General features: G+C 36.0%; 1 long non-coding RNA gene across 3 annotated transcripts; it reads left to right on the top strand.

Annotated features, from left to right (window-relative positions):
- The first annotated feature begins 16,552 nt into the window (after window positions 1–16,552).
- LOC145011785 (uncharacterized) lies at window positions 16,553–18,730 on the top strand. 3 transcript variants are annotated; one of them, XR_013664251.1, is made up of 4 exons: window positions 16,556–17,381; window positions 17,473–17,666; window positions 17,798–18,329; window positions 18,424–18,730. It is a non-coding gene; the product is annotated as an uncharacterized LOC145011785 (long non-coding RNA). The 3 variants fall into 3 exon arrangements; XR_013664252.1 differs by having other exon boundaries at window positions 16,557–17,381; window positions 17,473–17,961; window positions 18,260–18,329; XR_013664250.1 differs by having other exon boundaries at window positions 16,553–17,381; window positions 17,473–18,329.
- Window positions 18,731–20,239: the final 1,509 nt, after the last annotated feature.

Genomic DNA, 20,239 nt, shown 5'->3' with positions numbered 1-20,239 from the left:
TTCTATTTATGTTTCAAGTACTTTCGGATCGATTTTGAGATACTATGATTTCACTATATTGTTCCACATTTTTGTTTAATTGTGATGTACATGGATGATTTTGAGATAGTATGATTTCACTATGGTTTTATGAAAATGTTTTGGATATTGGTTTTATTAATATAAAAATCAAAATTTTTAATTTAATTTTAGAACGTTACAAGTTGGTATTAGAACCTTGGTTTGACAGAACACTGCAACCCCACATATATGATGTCAATTGTTTTTTCATTAACTTTCCTCGTATTCCCTTTGTTAGAATATTTTTGAACAAATACTTTCTTTTAACAACTACAGGTGACATATCTATTGAAGGACTAATGTATACTTGTTCCCTTTATGGATGTTGTAATAGAATGTCAGCCTAGAGGCCCCAGATACACGATATTAAAGAAGAGAACATGTGTTCATTAATGTGAGCCTGATGAAACATCTATTCCAGACATTTTAGCCAAATTCATTCACACCAGTGGTTGAACATCTAAACATGGCTTGATTATTTGATGAGACATTCTCCAAAACTCTTGTGATTTCAAAAAAAAAAAACCTTCATATTCAAATATTTCTCTATATAAAATAACATTACAAGTTGTCTATTAATAAGTGTATTAAACTGTTTTTTAATGAAAAAACTATTTTACTCCTAAACTACTCCTAAATCCACCTATGTTCCTGACGGGACTTGAATCATCGACTTCAAAAAGGAAGGACAACACATGATATTGTTGAGCTAGAAACCATTTAGTTATTAAACTATTAATATAATAAAAACTAAACTATCGGTAAATGTATTAACCTTTAAATAATACTACATCAGTCCTATATTTATTGTCCACTTTTAATTTTTGAAGTTTTTATTCTTCAACTTTGACATTAAGTATTCTTGTTTTTTATATATAATATTTGATGCAAAATATATGAATAGATTGTGTTTTAAATGTCTTTTAATTGTTATAAGTTTCATCAAGTAATTTATAACACTAATAAAAATATTTAAGATCAAAGTTGAAGAATAAAAACTTCAAAAATCAAAAGTGGAGAATAAATATGGGACAGATGGAATATAACTTATATGTAGTCATAACTTTTTGTATATTTGTGTGATTAATAATTAATATGAACAATTGTTTATTTTCCTGAATGTTTTCTATAAACGAGTGTATTAAACACTAAATGAAAATATGAAATTAGTATATTGGAATATTAAAATGATGATTTTTCCCTTACAAAAAAGACAATCAAACAGAGTTTTAACTCATTACATCAAATCCATCAAAAAAAAATTTAATCAAACACTAAGGTTGGTTTTAACTTCTTAATCTTTTAAGGTCGTTCGGTATATGAACCACGGACACGATCGTAGATACGTGGCCACAGACAAATGCCAAGTACACCACCCTGGCCAGTTATGGTACGTCGTTTTCGTGATGTCTCGTGGTGCCAAGGACGAGAAGCAACGCCCAATCAGGGCTTGTTGACCGATTTCTTCTTCTTCTTCTTCTTCTTCTTCTTCTTCTTCTTCTTCTCTCTCTCTCTCTCTCTCTCTCTCTCTCTCTCTCTCTCTCTCTCTCTCTCTCTCTCTTCGTTCTGACTGGAGAGTACTCCGATTGTAGTGGGGTGGTTCGTGGTTGCTCTGGTGGTTGATCTGGAAACTCTCCACAACCGTTGTCATGGAGAGTATATCGGATTGTCTAATGGTTTCTACTTAACATGACAAGTAAATAAATATAGTCTAATGTTTATTTGAGAAGTTAAATATTCTCCCACAAAATCTTCATATTTTTCCTTCTACTCATTAGATTACGACAAATGTCATATAATCAAATGATAATAATCAAAATGATAAGGAAAAAAAATTAATGGATTATACTTTACAATTTAATTTTTCTATTTAAATATCAAACAACAGTAATTACCTTCTTATAAAAACTCCACGAACCACAGTGTTTTCTCAACTTCTTATAAAAACTCCGTGAACCGTTCTTACCACGCTCCTTGCCCTTTCATTGGTATATATGTGAATTCATGAAAGTTATTTTGAACCACACAATGCTTGACAATTAACCACCAGCAACTGTCCACAAATAAACTAACTAACTAACACACTAATTTTCACATAACGTTAATTTCTAACTCTAGCTTATAGCTTCTGACAAAGGTTATGTGTGTTGTTCTATTCATAAGATTTTTTCCAAGTGGCATTTGCCTTTCATGTAAAATTTTTTAACATAATCAAAAACTGAAAATCCGATATGAAGTATACCGAGGATCGTTTTGCATATTAACCAATAGTTGAAGACCTTTTCTGCAAATTTGATGATTATTGATTGAAAAGACAATGTGCATGTCACTCCCAAGGACTTGTTATTTTCATACCATGAATTGTGGTGAGGACATGAAATAGCATCGCCATTTATAATTCACCCTACACTATTAGGTATTGGCCCATGTGGTCCTCCAAATCTTGGGACCCTTATATTATTAATCATTATTACTTTATTGCCACACTGTAGCAATTTCCCTTTTGAAATGTCGCATGTATATTATAATTTTTTTTTGGATCTTTTTAGTTTCAGTTGCCTACTAGATCTTGTTATAGGCTTTACAAGATTCTCTTTTGTGATTTAATATTTTGATTATTAATATTATTAAATAATTTTCCAAAAAGAATTTTGTAGTAAAGTGTTGTAATTTTGGCAGATGGAGAGAGGGCCTCGAAAACTATTTATCTTTCACTTTATATATATATTTAAGTCCTACAACAGTGGAAAATTGAATGGCTGTTTTTTCCATTTCCATACACACCACAAGATATCTTCTCACACATCATCAGCATTCAAGAGGAATAAATGCAAAAAGAAAAGAAAGAAAGAAAAACATCATTAAATAAGTCGATCGAATAATATATTGTATTTGTTGATATTTTGCAAGTGAATTTTATTATATAAAATACGAAGTTTTTATTATTACTTCTGTTTAAAACAATGTAACAAGGAGAATTAAGCCACTACATTTTTACCAAGTAACTAGTTTTTCTACTATTTTTAAGACAAAGATACCTCATAACCTACCTATCAAGACAATTTCTTTGAATGTTTTTCCATAGAAATGAATTCTTAAATTGTTCACATAGATAGTTACCGGTAAAGAAGTTGTAAATTGCAATCGGGCACAATGTATCGGTTCTTAAGATTATATGTTATACTTTTTTTTTTTTTTTTTTTCATTATGTGACACCCATCAGGCAGTGATGGAGTATACTCAAAATTTTTCCAATAAAAATTACACTACTGAAAAAAAAAATATCGAAAAAAATTACAAAACAATTTATTTTTAGGGGTATCCCGGACTACCCCAGTAACCACCTAGATCTTCCTAATTTTTTCCTCCATTTATTACTAAAGTTTTCAAATCATATTATACTTACATTTCATCTCTCTCAAAGGAAATGTACAAATGTACTTCTAATGCGCAATATACACTCTAATACATCATTTCCCTAAAGTAATGGTGAAACGAAAGAGAGGAAGGGCAGTTGGGAAAGGAGACAAAAATCGAGAACCTGCACATGTCCTAGGCAGCGTGGCATTTCTATCAGTATAACACATACTGGTTATTTGTTTAACAAATAAGCATGAATAGATAGTTCATAGTTGTCATTGCAAAGCAAAGAAAAATACAATTTATCTCACACCAATGTATTTTTTTTTTTTTTAGTAGTATTGAGCATTAACAATTAGTATATGTTTTTCTTTGAATATAAGACAACTTTAGCATTTGTCAAGTTCATTTCTAAGATAAGGATATTAAACATTAATAATAATAATAATAAAGTGTCAATTATCGAAATACTTATTTTATCAAAATAAATCACCGATGATAGTGGGCCCATATATGTAGAAGAAGCTGAGCCACCTGCTTAATCGGTGGGCTTTGCTAGGGCCCAGACGTGTTGCATATCCAATGCATTAATCGACATTCTGACTAGCTATTCATGACCCAGTTTGTCCCCCACCACCACCCCAACCTACCCCACCCAAAGTCCATACATATTAGAATTTAACCATATATAGTTAGCGTATAAAATATGATCGAACATCATGTATATGACCTACATGTTACTTACGAATTAATAGACATTGTTCTGAAAAGTATGTTTGACAAGGATTTTTAAAAAAGTTTTTTGTTTTTAGAAAAAACTCGAAATAAAAAGAGGTTCCAAATTATATTCCAAATGGCTTATGAGAGTTTCAAATCTTCTTTTATTTTTGAGTAAATAACACGAATGGTCCTTGTGGTTTAGTATAAATTGCACGCTTGATCCCTAACTTATTCTAACTCGGACTTTAACTCACCGAGCCCCTTTCCTACTCACTGATTCACTCTGAACTCACAACTCAAAGGGAAAACGGGGACTCGCGATTCGACTCGTCGAGTCCGAAGAACAACTCGTCGAGTCCTATCGCAAATTTCATACAATCGAATTCTAATCCATTCCAGGGCCTCAAACTCGTAAATCTGAGCTCTTGGGACCATCTGAACACGTAAAGTTGCTGACTTTACATGTAACTACGAAAAAATGAAGCCCTTTCACTCAAACACTACTTTTCTCGGGGAAAAACTCATCCGACTCACTGGGTCGTAGAACAACCCGTCGAGTCTAAGGCAATCTTCATTGGACTCGCCGAGTTGCTCATCCAATTCGTCAAGTCCAAGGCTATCTTCATATGACTCGCCGAGTCAAGCTTGTGACTCGCCGAGTCCATTCAGTCACTTTTCCATACAGGCCTGATTTGAGCCATGCAGCGGCTCTAAGTCACAGATCCATGCTTCTAGGGCATGCTTATCACGTAAAGTTTCAAACTTTACATGCATGCATGGCTTTAAAGGCTTCAAATGCCAAAACTAAGCTCTTAATGGGGTTCTAAACTCAAGAGGGACCTCAATCACGACCATACCTGAAACTTTACACTACTAGAATGCAATGAGGGTCCAGATCTGAAGTATGACCCAAACATAAGGCTTAATCATAAAGGATTTGGGGTTTTTAGGGGCTTAAAGCAACAATTTAGGGACAACCAAGATCTACTAGATCAATAAACAAGATGGAGGCTTTATTACCAGAAAAGATGACCACAACTGAGTGTGCTCTGCATCTACTTCCTCTTCCTTGAACTCTTCAATCTTCTCATTCTTCTATTTGCTCCAAAAATTCCTTCACAAAGCAACAATCACTCACACACTCAAAAAGGGGGTTAGGGTTTGGTAAGAGATACTCTGAGAGTGATAGAGGCAAGGTTGGGGCGTATAAGTGTGTTTAAATAGGGTGCAAATCCTTAAATTAGGGCTTCACCCAGACAGGCGGACTCACCGAGTCCAGCGTATGGCCTCGCCGAGTTGCCAGCTTAACTCGCGTGATCAACCCGTCTTCTACTCGACGAGTCGGGCTACAGACTCGTCGAGTACCCCTCAAGAAAGAAAAACTTTAATTAAATCACGTACCAGAAATGGAGCTTTACAACTCTCCCCCACATATCTTAGACTTTGTCCTCGAAGTCTGCTGTTGCGGATGAATATGAAAATAACTCTGGATAATGCTCCCTCATCTCCCCCTCGGACTCCCAAGTCCACTCTGAACCCTTTCGGTGCTGCCACTGCACCTTCACCAACTAAACCACCTTGTTCCTTAAGGTCTTCGTTTTTCGATCTAGGATTGCAACTGGTCTCTCAATATAATTCAGGTTGCTATCAACCTGAATGTCCTCCAAGGGTACAACTGCCGCCTTGTCCACTAAACACTCTCTCAACTGAGAAACATGGAATGAGTTTTGGATCTGGCTAAACTCTGCCGGAAGATCCAACCGATAAGCCACCCGACCCACCGGGCCATAACCCTAAAAGGGCCAATGAACCTGGGGCCCAGCTTGCCCCTCTTCCGAAACCTAATAACACCCTTCCAGGGTGATACCTTCAGGAGGACCATATCGCCCACCTAAAACTCTAGGTCCGAATGTCTCTTGTTGGTGTAACTCTTCTGCCTACTTTGTGCAGTCTGCAGTCTGCTACGAACCTGCTGAATCAGCTCTATGGTCTTGAGCACCACCTCGGTGCTCCCGATGAATCGCTGACCGACCTCGCCCCAACAAATCGGGGTCCTGCACTTCCTTCCGTATAACATCTCGAAAGGAGGACGGTCAATGCTAGAGTGGTAACTGTTGTTATACGAAAATTCCGCTAGTGGAGATACATATCCCAACTACCACCGAAGTCTAAAACACATGCCCGGAGCATGTCCTCGAGAGTCTAAATCATCCTCTCGCTCTGCCCGTCCGTCTAAGGGTGGAAAGCGGTGCTAAAATGAAGATGAGTCCCCATCTCGTCGTGAAACTGCTTCCAAAATCTGGAAGTAAAACGGACGTCTCGATCTGAAACTACCGAAACAGGCACTTCGTGCCGTGCTACTACCTGACGCACATAGATGTCGGCTAGCTTCTCAGCTGATATGCTCTCCTGGATCGGTAAAAAGTGTGCGCTCTTGGTCAGCCAATCCACTATGACCCAAATCGAATACACTCCCCGCGCGGTCCTGGAAAGCTTAGTGATAAAATCCATGGTAATGTCCTCCTATTTCCATACGGGAATGTCTAACGGCTGCATCTTATCGTGGGGTCTCTGGTGCTCTGCCTTGACCTTCCTGCAGGTTAGGCATCTCTCCACATACCAGGCGATATCCCGCTTCATGCAGGGCTACCAATAGTCGGGTTGAAGATCCCAGTACATCTTCATCACCCCTGGGTGGATGGAAAATCGAGACTTATGGGCCTCGTCCATCAACACCTGCCGTACTCCGCCCCAGTACGGTACCCAAACTCTCCCATGAAGGGTCAACAATCCCCGACTGTCATAATCAAAAGAAGCTACTCGGCCTACGATCCTCTCACACTTCTACCTCTCCTCCTTGAGGCCCTCAACCTGTGCCTCCCTGATCCGCTCCAACAATGGAGTAATCACCATCGTCCTCAAGCATATATCCCTAATCGGGGCGACTGCCGTCTTGCGGCTCAAGGCGCCGGCCACTACGTTGGCCTTCCCCGGGTGATAAAGGATCTCACAATCGTAATCCTTCACCACATCTAACCACCGACGCTGCCTCATGTTAAGGTTCGGGTGGTCCATGAGGTGTCTTAGACTCTTGTGATCCGTGTAGATGGTACAACGGACCCCATAGAGGTAATGTCTCCAAATCTTGAGGTCGAACACCACTGCCCCCAAATCCAAATCGTGCGTCGGATAGTTAGCCTCGTGAGGCTTCAACTGTCTAGAGGCGTAAGCTATCACATGCCCCCGCTGCATCAACACTGCTCCCAAACCTGTTATCGAGGCATCACAGTAGACTAAAAAATCATCCACTCCCTCTGGCAGGGTAATAATCGGTGCCTTGTACAATCGTTATCTAAGGGTCTCAAATGTCGCCTGCTGCTCAGGCCACCAACGAAACACCATCGGCTTCTTGCTCAGTCGAGTGAGTGGTACTGCTATCTTGGAGAAATCCTGGATGAATCTCCTGTAGTACCCTGCCAAACCTAGGAAGCTCCGAATTTCAGATGGAGACCTCGGGACCTCCCACTGCATCACAACCTCGATTTTGGCCGGATCCACTAGAATACCCTTCTAGTTGATGAGGTGACCAAGGAATTGCACTTCGTGCAACCAAAACTCACACTTGGAGAGCTTCACAAAAAGTCTCTCCCTCCTCAGTGTCTCTAGCACCACTCTCAGATGCTCCTCGTATTGCTCCTGAGTCTTGGAGTAAACCAAGATGTCATCAATGAATACTATCACAGACCGATCCAGCCTCGGTCTACATACACGGTTCACGAGATCCATGAACGCGGCTGGAGCGTTGGTGAGCCTAAAAGGCATCACCACAAACTCATAATAACCATAACGGGTCCTAAAAGCTGTCTTCTGAACATCCTCATCCTTGACCCGCATCTAATGATAACCGGAGCGTAGATCGATCTTGGAAAACCAAGATGCTCCCTAAAGCTGATCGAACAAGTCGTCTATCCTCGGGAGTAGGTAATGGTTCTTTACCATTACCTTGTTCAACTCCCGGTAATCTATGCACATACAGTGCGACCTATCCTTCTTCTTCACAAACAGGATCAGGGCTCCCCATGGTGCACTACTCGGTCTAATGAAACCCTTGTTGGATTAATGTCTAAGTCCATAACTATATTTGGTATGTACTTGACCCGACCTGGCATGGTCCATTTGGGTTGCACTTCACCGGTACAATTAATATAGATAACCTTTTGAGAATAGTATATTTATGATTATATTAATATATTATAAGTTCTAATATATTAATATGGAATCATATTATTTAATTAGTATTGATCAAGAATTAATTTAGAATTAATTCAGTGATCAAAATGAACTAAGTAAATATGGACTCTTAGATATATGTGTGTGATGGGCCAAGTTCATTTAGGTTGGGCTAAGCTTTCATGGATAGTCCATGGAGTGTTTAACCCATGGATCATACGAAATGAAAGGTCATCGGTTTAACCCTAGTCTACACACTATATAAAGATGTCCTTGGTTGGTGAAATGGGCACTAGTGTGGGTACTCTAAGAGGGCTAACCGATTTCACTAGAGAACCAAAGTATTCTTATTCTCAAAGTCTTCAAAGTTGTTTTGATGATTTGTTATTCCACTTGAGGCTTCCACACTATTGGGGCTAAGCTCTTAAAGCTTGAAGACATCAAGCTACACCAAAAGGTATGTCGTTTAACTAGTCTTTGTAGTATAGTTGCCTCATAGTATGCTAGTTAGAATTAAAGCCTTGGAAAGTTCTTATTTGCATGTATAATAGAGAAAACATAGATCCAAGGTTTATAGGGTTGCATGCACACCATAGGAGTGTTAGAATGCTCAAAACCCAACAGTGGTATCATAGCCTAGGCTTTCTTTCTCTTATACTTGATGCAAATAGATTTTTGAAGCAAGAATATGTCAAGGCCTAAAACTCGACAAGTTCTGGTAGAAAAAATGACGAGTTCATGTATTAAAGCATGAAATCGACGAGTTCCATGAAGAACTCGATGAGTTTGGCCTCCAGACAGCATATCTTCGGGTTTTTTGGCTGGAATTGGACTAGGAACATTACCATAAGCTGTTTTTGAACTTATAAACTTGTTTTTGATGTGGTAATGTTCATGCTAATCCAATTTCAAAGATAGTTGTCAATAGATTCATGTTTTGTATTAGTTTAAAAGTTATGCAAATTACATGAAAAGGTTTGATGTGAATTATCTTTGTTCATGTGAGTTGCTTAGATTAATAGATAAGTTAATTGATTATGTGTTTTCAATCCATTTTAATCTAAGAGATGATTCTGAAATGTGTTTGTGTAACTTGTCCTCAAGTTACATGAAAGGTCACATTTAAGTTTCATAAAACTCATAAAAGTTGGCAATGGTTACAAAAAAAAACTGAAGAGTCTTGTCCTCAAGTTATGGAGGTTCAAGAGTCACTTCATTAAGTAAAAATGTGTAACCTTAATTAATTCCATAAGTTACAAAAATAAAGAAAAGTTACATTCTTTTATTAGTTTAAAGTATTCCATAACTTGCCCTCAAGTTATGGAACTTGAAGAGTCTTTTAATTAAAACTACTTTAAACTCATAAGTTATGGAATTAATTAGTTTTGAATAGTTTCAAAACTTGCCCTCAAGTTTTGGAATTTGAAAAAATTTCACTTATGAATACTTTAATTCCAAGTTATCCCTTAGAATTTTAAAAGTTAAAATTCAACCCTTATACTTTATAATATTATAAGTTAATAATATTTATATATATGTATAAGAGTAAAGTCAGTCTTACCGTTAGTAGGTCTCATTCATGAAGTCGGTCTATAAGGGGAGTATAAGGTTACTGGCTATAAAATGGCAGTTTAATGGGTGTCCACTCTCACCCACCGCTTCCTTGACTGGTGGAGGGTCGTTAGCCGAACAGGTAAGACAAAGACTATAAATTCTCCCTTCATTAAAAGTATTAATGATAAATACTAAGTAACTAAACATTTTATAAATACCCAATTTTAGTTACTTAGGAAAATGTCAATAAGGTGCTAATCCATGAAATTACACTTTGCACTTTGTTTAAGTCAGTTAGTGGAGCGTGGGTGGTTAACCGGCACACTAACTCGTATTTAACAAGGTAGGCAAAGGGTAGCTTAATGTTTATCATAGTATCGATGGAGCGTGTGTGGTTAACCGACACATCGATTGAGGGGTAAACACTTAAGGGTACCAAGTAATTTGCATGGTTACTTCACACCTTGTTTTGTGATCCTCGGCATCCCAATCACAAAACCTGAAGGGCACACTCAAGATTAAAACATGCCATTGAACAGTTCAATGAATTTCAAAAGATCTAGGAGTTTCAAATCCAATAAAAACCTAATAATTCATTTCGTTTTTCATGGTGGAAATTGGTGAATTGTCATTCATCTACCTTCAAATATTCTATAGCTTGGATTACGACATCGCTCTTCCAAGTTATAAAATATTGTGTTGGATCCTAGCCTTAATATTTCATATTTGGTGTTATATTAAGGACCTTACATCAACTATCTTGAATATCTCCCAAAAGATGTCTAGTTCAGACATTTATGATCTTCCCAAATCTATTGGAACTTCACTCCCTCCACCTCTTCCAATTATTCTCCCTAACCCACAAGTTCAAGGTCACTCAAGCTCTATTGGCAAGGCAAGGTCTAGGTGTGATCACATCTTGGAGATGAAGTCACATATTGACCAGACAGGAGATTTGGGTGTCAAAGTCTTGAGAAAGTTGGTGGTTCAATCACTTTCTAAGTAACATAGTGAGTTTCTTTAGAACTCCTATGAAACAGACTATGACAAGACCCTTAACGGTCTTATCTATTTGCTTGGTGCTACTGAATTAGCAATGATTTGGAAGGCTAGTAAAGAGAATTTGGTTAGAAGATCGACTTCCCAAAATTTAATGGACATTGACAATGATGACACTGGAAATCCAAAAAAAACATTATCTTCCCAATGGAAAGGGATCGGCCATAGTCAACTCGGTTGACCAAATGGTAAAGAGAAAAACTAAGTCTGTGATAGTCCTATGTACCATTACCAAAAGGTCCATTTGTTAAAATTTCCAAAGGAAGGGGCACTGTTTGCGAAGCTGCCAAATTTACCTAAGGATAGTAAAGTCAATAAGTTTGACTCTACTTCAGGTAAAGTCCACTATCTAACTCGGTTAAGTTTCTATTATGAGTTTCTTATTACATGATGTGACTGGGTCACATGTTGATGTTTTAAGAATCAAAGAAAAGTGAAGGAACTTAAAGAAAGAATATGTTGAATCTGATCGCGTAGATGGATTTCTATCGCATAGTTTGAAGATCGGATTCTTGAGCTACTTCATAGGAGTTATGAGATATTGCTTAGGAATAGATAACAACAAGTTTTCATATGGATGGTAAGGATAAGTTTTTCCGCAAAGTTTTAAAATAAAAGGAAATTTTTTATTTTATTTATTTTATGTATCCTTACAATGGCGTTTGTGGAAAATTGTTGCCTATAAGATTCCACTGATAGCAATATTGGAAAGTGAATTTGATTCTTTCATTTGTAGTAGTGTCTAAATTTACCAAATAAGGAAATATTCTCATCACCCAAGTTTTCAGTTGGATAGAAACTTGGAATCATACAAGTCGTACAGTATGATGAATGAGAACTTTTAGCTTTGGAAATTAAGACTAGTTCCTTGTTCACATGTATATGTGAGTCAAGTGAAAGACTAAAGTATCAAGTACACATTCTTGTGCACTAGTCAAATTCCACCACAAAAGATCGATAAAACTATTCATCATGTTTTACTAAAGTTTAGTAAATATGGTTACACTTACAAGTTTAAGTGTAATTCTGATAAATTGGAAAAAATTTCAATGTATGACAGAACGAATAAGAATAATTAAATTAGGCAGAAAGATAAAAATTTCTCAAATCTGAAAAGATGGGAGAGTACTTTAGTATCACTTTTATGATCATCTTAATTGTAACATCCCCCTCTAGCACGTATCACAATATTGTCTGCTTTGGGCCACTCGGCACGAGGACTTCCCATGGGGTCACCCATCCTGGTACTACTCCCGCCCGAGCACGCTTAACTGTAGAGTTCTTATGGGATCTGCTGCCCTCACGGCTTTAAAACGCGTTGTGTTAGGGAAGGTATCCACACCCCTTATAAGGAATGCTTAGTTCTCCTTCCCAGCCGATGTGGCATACAATAGCATCTCTCCTAGCATCCTATCATGCAAACACTGAGTAGATCCTTAGCCCTAACTAGCATGCAGTTCAAAGATTCATAAATCAAATCATATAACATAACATGTGTGGGTATTTTGGGAAAACTTACTTGAGCTCGGTCGATTGCAAGCATCACACACTCTTTTTCTTTACCACAAATCCTTTTAGAAATTTCTTTCCTTTTTCAAAATCTCTTTAAGACCTTTTTTTTAAAGAAAAATTACATATTCCTCAGTTTGAGTTTAGTCACACTCGATAGCATGCCCGAATCTCTCAAACCAAGGCTTTGATACCAACTTGTAACATCCCAAAATTATAAGGTAAAATTTTCGTTTTTAATCCAACGAAAACAGTAATTATCTTAAGTCAACATTCAATATTCATTTTCATAATATTCAAAATTAATTTGTATGAAAACAGTTATCAGAGTACAATCCCAAAATAATCATAATGCTGAAACACGATGGATGCGCTGCGATCAAGTTGGGTTTTTCCCTTTCGAACCGAAAGTACCTTAAATCATAATCATAAAATAGTAAGCACAAAGGTTTGTGAGTTCCCCAAAAGATCACACACTATACATATCAAACATATAATGAGCCTCGCCCGGTAAATAAATTTTTCAGTCATCAGGCCTCGCCTGGCCTCAGGCCCCACCTAGTATACAATAAACACATATAATATTTAATCATACAAAGACATGCGATAATCACAAAGACAATAGCATACAATACCGTCATCAGGTCCCGCCCAGGAACACGACCTTTCCTGATAAGCATATTAACACATAACACATGTAATAACAAAGATAAATAACATATAGAATGGTCATCGGGCCCCACCTGGCATCAGGCTCTGCCCAGTGAACATGCAAACACATAACCTAAGCAAGAGTTACACAAACATCTAGCATCCTAAGCATAACAATCATGGGCCAGAATTGGTGCCTTCAACCCGCCAAACACAGTGTGGAAACTCACCTGAGTCTGCTGATAGCCAAATAACTGACTGAGTCGCTGAACCGGATAACCTCGCGCAAACTAACAATAAATAGAATCTTAATCAATAATTACCCCGATAACCCAAAATTCGAGGCCCAGTCCATAAACCAAGTTCCTAAAGGGTAAAAGACCATTTTACCCTTTTGTTACTTGTTCCACAACCAATGTCCAAATCAAAAGGAACAAAAGCCCATTATAGCCCAATAACCCGATTGGGCCCTTAAACCATCATGGACCTACTTCCAAGAAAACCCTACGTCCATCTATGGCCCAAAGTCAGAAGTCTAATGGCCCAACAAGGCCCAAACTTAAAAAAAAAAAATCCCAAAATGACATATTGGGGAGTCCGCCCCGCGTACTCGCTATAAAAGTACAAAGTACAAGTCCCAGATGCACAAAATCATCATTACGTTGAGCGTACAATTGTATACGCTGACGTACTCCTCTAGGTCCAAAAATCCAAAATAAGCTCTTCATGGTGAAGAAAATGACTTGCAAACTTGGATATAAACCTAATGAGATGTATTAACACGTAAAGTTTGCAACTTTACTCATTTTCATGGCTTAATGGGACCAAAACCCTACTACAATCCATAATAGTCACCCAAACTCATGCATGCACCACAATAACTCATCAAGATGACATTTTTATGAACAAGAGACCTCCCAAAGACCAAGATCCAACATTCTAAGCTCTTGGAGTAGCTCATACTCACAACGACGACTCTAAGGACCAAAAGAACCCCAAAATACTCATTAAACTAGATCTAACACATAGATTCATCAAGATAGAAACTTTATACCTCCAATATGTAGATCAAGATGCAATAAGCCTGGATCTAAAAGCTTCAAGCGATCCCATGCTTCTCCAAGAAGTTCCCTCTTCTTATATGAACACCAAAAAAAACCACTCAAATATGGGCTAGGGTTTCGTTTCTAGGGTTTGTAGGGATGGAGGTTGAAGATAATAGGGTTTGGTGGTGAGTTAAAGAGCTTAAATAGGGTCCAACACCCTAAATTAGGGTTTGGTTCTGACTGGAGTATGCCCAGCGTACTTCTAGTACACCAAGCGTACTCCAAAGAACACTCGCAATGCATCGGCTTAGTACACCCATCGTACCACCAATGTACACCCCGTGTACTGGTCTTAACACTAGTACACCCTGCATACACTTCTATACGCCCCACATACTCTGTTTCACCTTAAAACCACTAAAACTTACGAATGCCATAACTTCTTCGTTCTAAGTCCGTTTTTAACAATCCTTATATCCACGGAAGGTAACGAGGAGCTGTACGCTTCTATCAACTCATAGTTGCGTTAAAACTTCCCGAACTAAAACCCAATTTCCATAAAAGCACAAACCGATACTTTACCGATATACCCCTTGGTTCCAAAACACAAACCAAACACCCAGATCATCTAAGTTTCATTACCCACACCTAAATGAGTCTAAATCTCTATTTCCCCACAGGCCCTAAGCCTGAAAAGAACCGATATTCGGGCCACACCCCAATTAGGAAACGATACGGAACATGGTGTTACATATGGTCCATGAAGCTTATATGAATTGTCATGTTATGCTCAATTTCACATTTAGGGTAAAGGTTCACAATGAAAGCTTTTTTGGCTTAACGGATCCCTGCAGAATTACAAAATTGACAATTATTACCCTGTTTTTTAAATTCTTGCAACTCACCAAAAAGTCGAAAATCTTCAAAAAATATGGAAAATTTTCTTGCCTTTTCGTGATTGTTTTTCATGCAAGACTTTTACGGTTGCATTTTTGGCACACATCGAGGGGGAGTTTCGTGAAGTTTATTCCTCGAATGCTTCTCATCCTTTGTGGGTTTTATAACAACTTGTTGATCGCACGAGCTTGTTTGGAAACTGAAGTCGGGACATCCAATCTTAAATTTGAGGGGGAAAATGTTATGGTGTAAAGTTCTCCTTGGATGTAACATACTATTTTGTATATGTAATGAGTTGAGTCTTTCTACAAATAAGAAGTAAGTGACTCCTATTATTTAAGATCCATTTTAAAAGTTAGTTTAGTGAGAGAAATAACAAAACATAATTGTATTCTTAGACCGGAGGGTGTGGGAGGGACTCTTCCCTCACTTTTGGTGGGCCATACCTCTTTTTCCCTCACCTAAAAGCCAAGGAATGGGTGGGAACCCCTTCCTTCACTTTTTTTTAATATATTTCATACATATATTATACTCATTTTGTAGGGAATTAAAAACCATGAAATTTGATATATTTTTTATATTTTTATAGTAGGTACATAATTTTATAAATATTAGAAAAGATTAAAAAAAAAAAAAAAAACTGGCCAATAGCGTGAGGAGAGAGAGTGCGGCACCCCCTCCCCACACTTCTTTTCCCGCCGTTCTTTCCCTCACCCATAGAGTGGTGTGCAGGAGTGAGGGAAGCTTCCTCACCCCTTTCCCACACTCACTTCGTCTAACCTTACCATTCTAATGAACCTTAAACGTGTTTATTTATTTTTTATGTTCTTGATATTTGCATGATTCGTTAGATCTTTAGAATTTCACACATGGTAATTATGGTCACTACAACATTGACATAACCACTCAAATATTATGATTTTTTTGTTAGATTATTCTCGTTTATTGCTGACATTACTCTTTGGTATCAATGACATATGGCCTTTACTCCGAACGTCGTTTATTATTATACAATCATAATATAATATGAACATTGATCTTTAAAAATTTAACCTTTTTTTTTTCGAATAAATTAATTTGTGGCATTTAGATTCCGCTTAAATATTTGCAATATTTAGGAGATATTTACTTAAGGATGGGAATAATCGCTGTTGTGGGTCTTACTGGGGCGATGTAAAACCATCATTAGCATGTGAAGCTTGACCCTACATTTTGGTTCGTACTATGTACATGCCATTGTGTACTGAACAAGGAACGTGGCATGCCCCAATTTAGGTGGTCAATCCCAAACAACTATTTATGAGAATACAAAAATTACTAAAACTTCATTATAATACATTATTATTTAATAAAATATTTTGAGTTTTAAATAAATATAAATCATTTTGTTAGGTATGTAATATTATAAGATAGATGTCCTTTACTCATAGTATTGAACACATATATTTATCTATTTAATTAAATGGATGAACACGAACAATAGTCTTGTTCGTTCAATTATATTCTTAAACGTTTTTTATGTTTATTTATGTTCGTTTATTTAAGTTTCTTTTATGTTTATACATGCTCAAAAAGGCTCAACAAAAGAAGATAACAAACTCCAATAAAGAAATGATCGGTTTTGCCAACTCCTTAGCATCCAAATAACATGCAACTCATATAATCCGTCGACCCACCTGACCCACAATCCCTCCTTCAAGAAGTCGTTGTAATCTTCAAACACTCATATAACCCTTTCAGACAATAACATTGATCTAAACCCTAATTCTTATGTGGGTTTTGTTGATTGGTTTTTATATATGTGTTTCTTACGAGTATTTGATGTAATTATGTTGGGTTTTGTAGGATAGTTTCAGTCTTCAACCTGATTACTTTTCACGATCTGGGAAGTCTTTATAGTTTAATAATTATTGTTATGAATTGTAGTGGAAATTGTGTAGCTCAATGATGCTGCTTTCGATCTCTCAAATGGATCAGTGATTGAGCAGGTTATGAGTTTCTTACCTTTTGTTTCGTCCAAGAATTATGCTAATTTGATTGGGATTTATCATGTGGTCAATAGATAAGTATGAAAAATTTGAAAACTCTGAGATACAATGATTTGACCTTTAAAGTCAAAATTGCTCCAAGATTTTGTGATGAAAGCGAAAGGAGCTGCATATGATAATGATTTATTTTATCAATTTGGACAAGAACTAGGATTGACATTGTTAAACATATCTCGAGCATGGGAAACAGCCGATTTGTGGACTTGATCAGCTATGGTAAACTCTTTAACCAGCAACAACAAATCAGGTAAGAATAAAGCCAAAACCTTTGCATATAAATTAGTCCATTACCACAATGGCTTCCCTTTAATCCATTTTTATATATCTTATTGATTTAGCACTAGGCAAACGCTTGGTGTTGGGTAGAAGAAGGTTTCAATCAATGGGGCAAGATGGTCAAGGTGAACTACAAAGGGTAACGTCCATGAATATTACATGCGCTTTCTGACAATTGGGGTTCAAATATAAAGATTCTACTTCTTTTATGATTGTGTATATTTCTAAAGCTATGTGTTGCTGTTTACAAACAAAGGTATGTCATTTCCTTCAATGTAAGATGTGTTTTGAGAATCTTTGAATTCTTATTTAAATGTTTTGGCATTATTATTATTATTATTATTATTATTATTATTATTATTATTATTATTATTATTATTATTGAAGGTGCTAAGAAGGTTGTTGGATGGGCTCTAAGCCATCATCTAATGCAACACGCTCAAGTTGACGAAGAGGCGAGATTTGCTCTCTCGGATGAGAGGCTTCCTATTAAAACTCACCTAATCTTAGTCTTCTATTTTGAGCAAATTCTGGTGTGGGAATAGCAACATGTATTACTATTGCTCTTTAGAAGTTGTAAATGTTGTTTTTGAAATAATATGACTAAACAATAAATAAGTTTGTGGTTGTTATTGGTAAAATAAGTATAAGTATGTTGGTATCGTGGGTAAAGAAATGTAAATACATGGATGGACACTAGGTAGTATAAAAGATAAAGAAAGTATGTTCCGTGTAACGTATTGGTATTAATAAAAATAATATAGTAGGTTGCAATATATTTAATGATATTGTAATTTAGCCTTATATTAGAGGGAATCGTAGTAAAATATGTAATTGTCAATTTGGCAGCATACAATACCGTATTGAAAATATGCAAGCAGTTCAGAATGAATCCAACAGCTTGAAGAAATCTTTAAAGGTGATGTTATTCTTACCTTACTGTTTAAGAAATTTGGAGTTTATATGAAATTTGCTAACAGTTTTTATTTGTATAATATTAATAATAATGATAGGATGTTGTAATGGAAAATGAGTTTAAGAAAAGGCTTCTAGCAGATGTGATTCTTCCCAGTGACATTGGAGTAACATTTGATGAAATTGGAGCATTGGAAAAAGTTAAAGATACGTTGAAGGAACTGGTGTAGTGTTTGGTATGACAGATTCGAAGTTGGAATGGAATGGTCTATTCCATTGGAATAGACCATTAATTTATCCCATCTATAGTCAGGAATAATTTCCATAGGCCTTTTGCAAACATCCTACTGTCAAAGGGTGTCTATGTGTAATTTCTTTAATCAAGGATTATTGGTGTTATTAGTATTTATGGACTTTCTATACTCTATAGATTTTAATCAAACTTCTGTTGTTATTGTTTTGTTTACAGGTTTGAGAATGTCACTGACATATGTACTTCTAAACAAGGTTTATGCAGGTCTTACTTATTGCCATTATCATGCAAAAAGGTCTCAAAGTGGTTTCTAGCCAGAAATTAGGCAGTGATAAACAGGTAATGGGTCCATCTTTTACTAGAAAACTTATGCCAATGGGAATTATTTTTGTTAACCTTCCGGGGATAATTGAAAACAATGTGGAAATTAAACAGCTCCAAGGACAACATGGTCGTTACAATATGTCAAAATCAAACCACACGAGTGTTTTTCAGTTTACTATTAATCCCATTACGAGTTAATCAACCGAAAAAAAAGCTCACATCTGACCTCACAGACCCCGCAACACGGGGTAACTTACCTAGTTAATATTTATGCTTTCTATGTTATTCTTTTGATTTTTTCAGGTTGTAATTCTCTTAAACATTATTATTAGAATCTCACTATTGTGTTCGTTTTGAAAAATGTTTAAAAAAATGATAAGTGGATTAATAGTTCTCGGGATTTTGAAGCCTTTAAGTTCACACACACAAACACACACACACATTATATATATATATATATATATATATATATATATATATATATATATATATATATATATATATATATATATATATGGTAATCGAAAACTAAACTCCTTTAAACTACAATAAATATATAATTAGTTTCAAAAACATATGAATATATTAGTTAGTTATCAGTGAAATCTATGTTACGTCTTAATAATAGCATATAAGAACTATTTTGATATGCCAAAATTGTTGTTAATGTATTTTATAACTTAAGAAACCAGGTGCACCATTGAACCAACTCGAACTCGTAAATTGTTAACAATTTACGAGTTCGAGTTAGTTATCAGTCAAATATATGTTACATCGTAATAATAACATATTAGAACAATTTTGATATGCCAAAATTTCAATCCTGATCCATTACTATTTAGGGGTATATATAAGGCGGTTTGATTCGATTATTGGACAAAACCAAACATAACCATTATAATCGGTTAATGCGTCTCGATAACCATTGGTGTTGGTTAGTAAATGATTCAGCTAATGTTTTTTGGTTAATGGTTAATATCAGTTAACCATAATAATACACAAATTACATAAAATATAGAAAGTACATCTCTATATAAATGAAAAAACAAAAAGTAAATTTCTATAAAAATAATCAGAAAGTACTATTTTGTTAACTTAGTTGTAGAAAATACTATGTTATTAACTTACTTGTATGTTGTTAACTTAGTTGTAATCTTTAGATTATTAATCTAGACACCTAAAAGCATCATAAATTTCCTTTAACTCCTTATAAAAGTTGGTAGGTGTCTAACAAAATTAATAAAAAAAAAAATACGCTCCATAAATATTACATATTATTTTATTGATTTTTACATACATAACCCTATAATAATATAAAGGAAAATGATACATTAGCC

The sequence above is a fragment of the Lactuca saligna genome, chromosome 8, assembly GCF_052625555.1.
Source record: "Lactuca saligna cultivar CGN05327 chromosome 8, ASM5262555v1, whole genome shotgun sequence".
Taxonomy (NCBI): Eukaryota; Viridiplantae; Streptophyta; class Magnoliopsida; order Asterales; family Asteraceae; genus Lactuca; species Lactuca saligna.
Note: the sequence above shows the minus strand (reverse complement) of the source record. Positions and strands in the feature narration are given on the sequence as shown.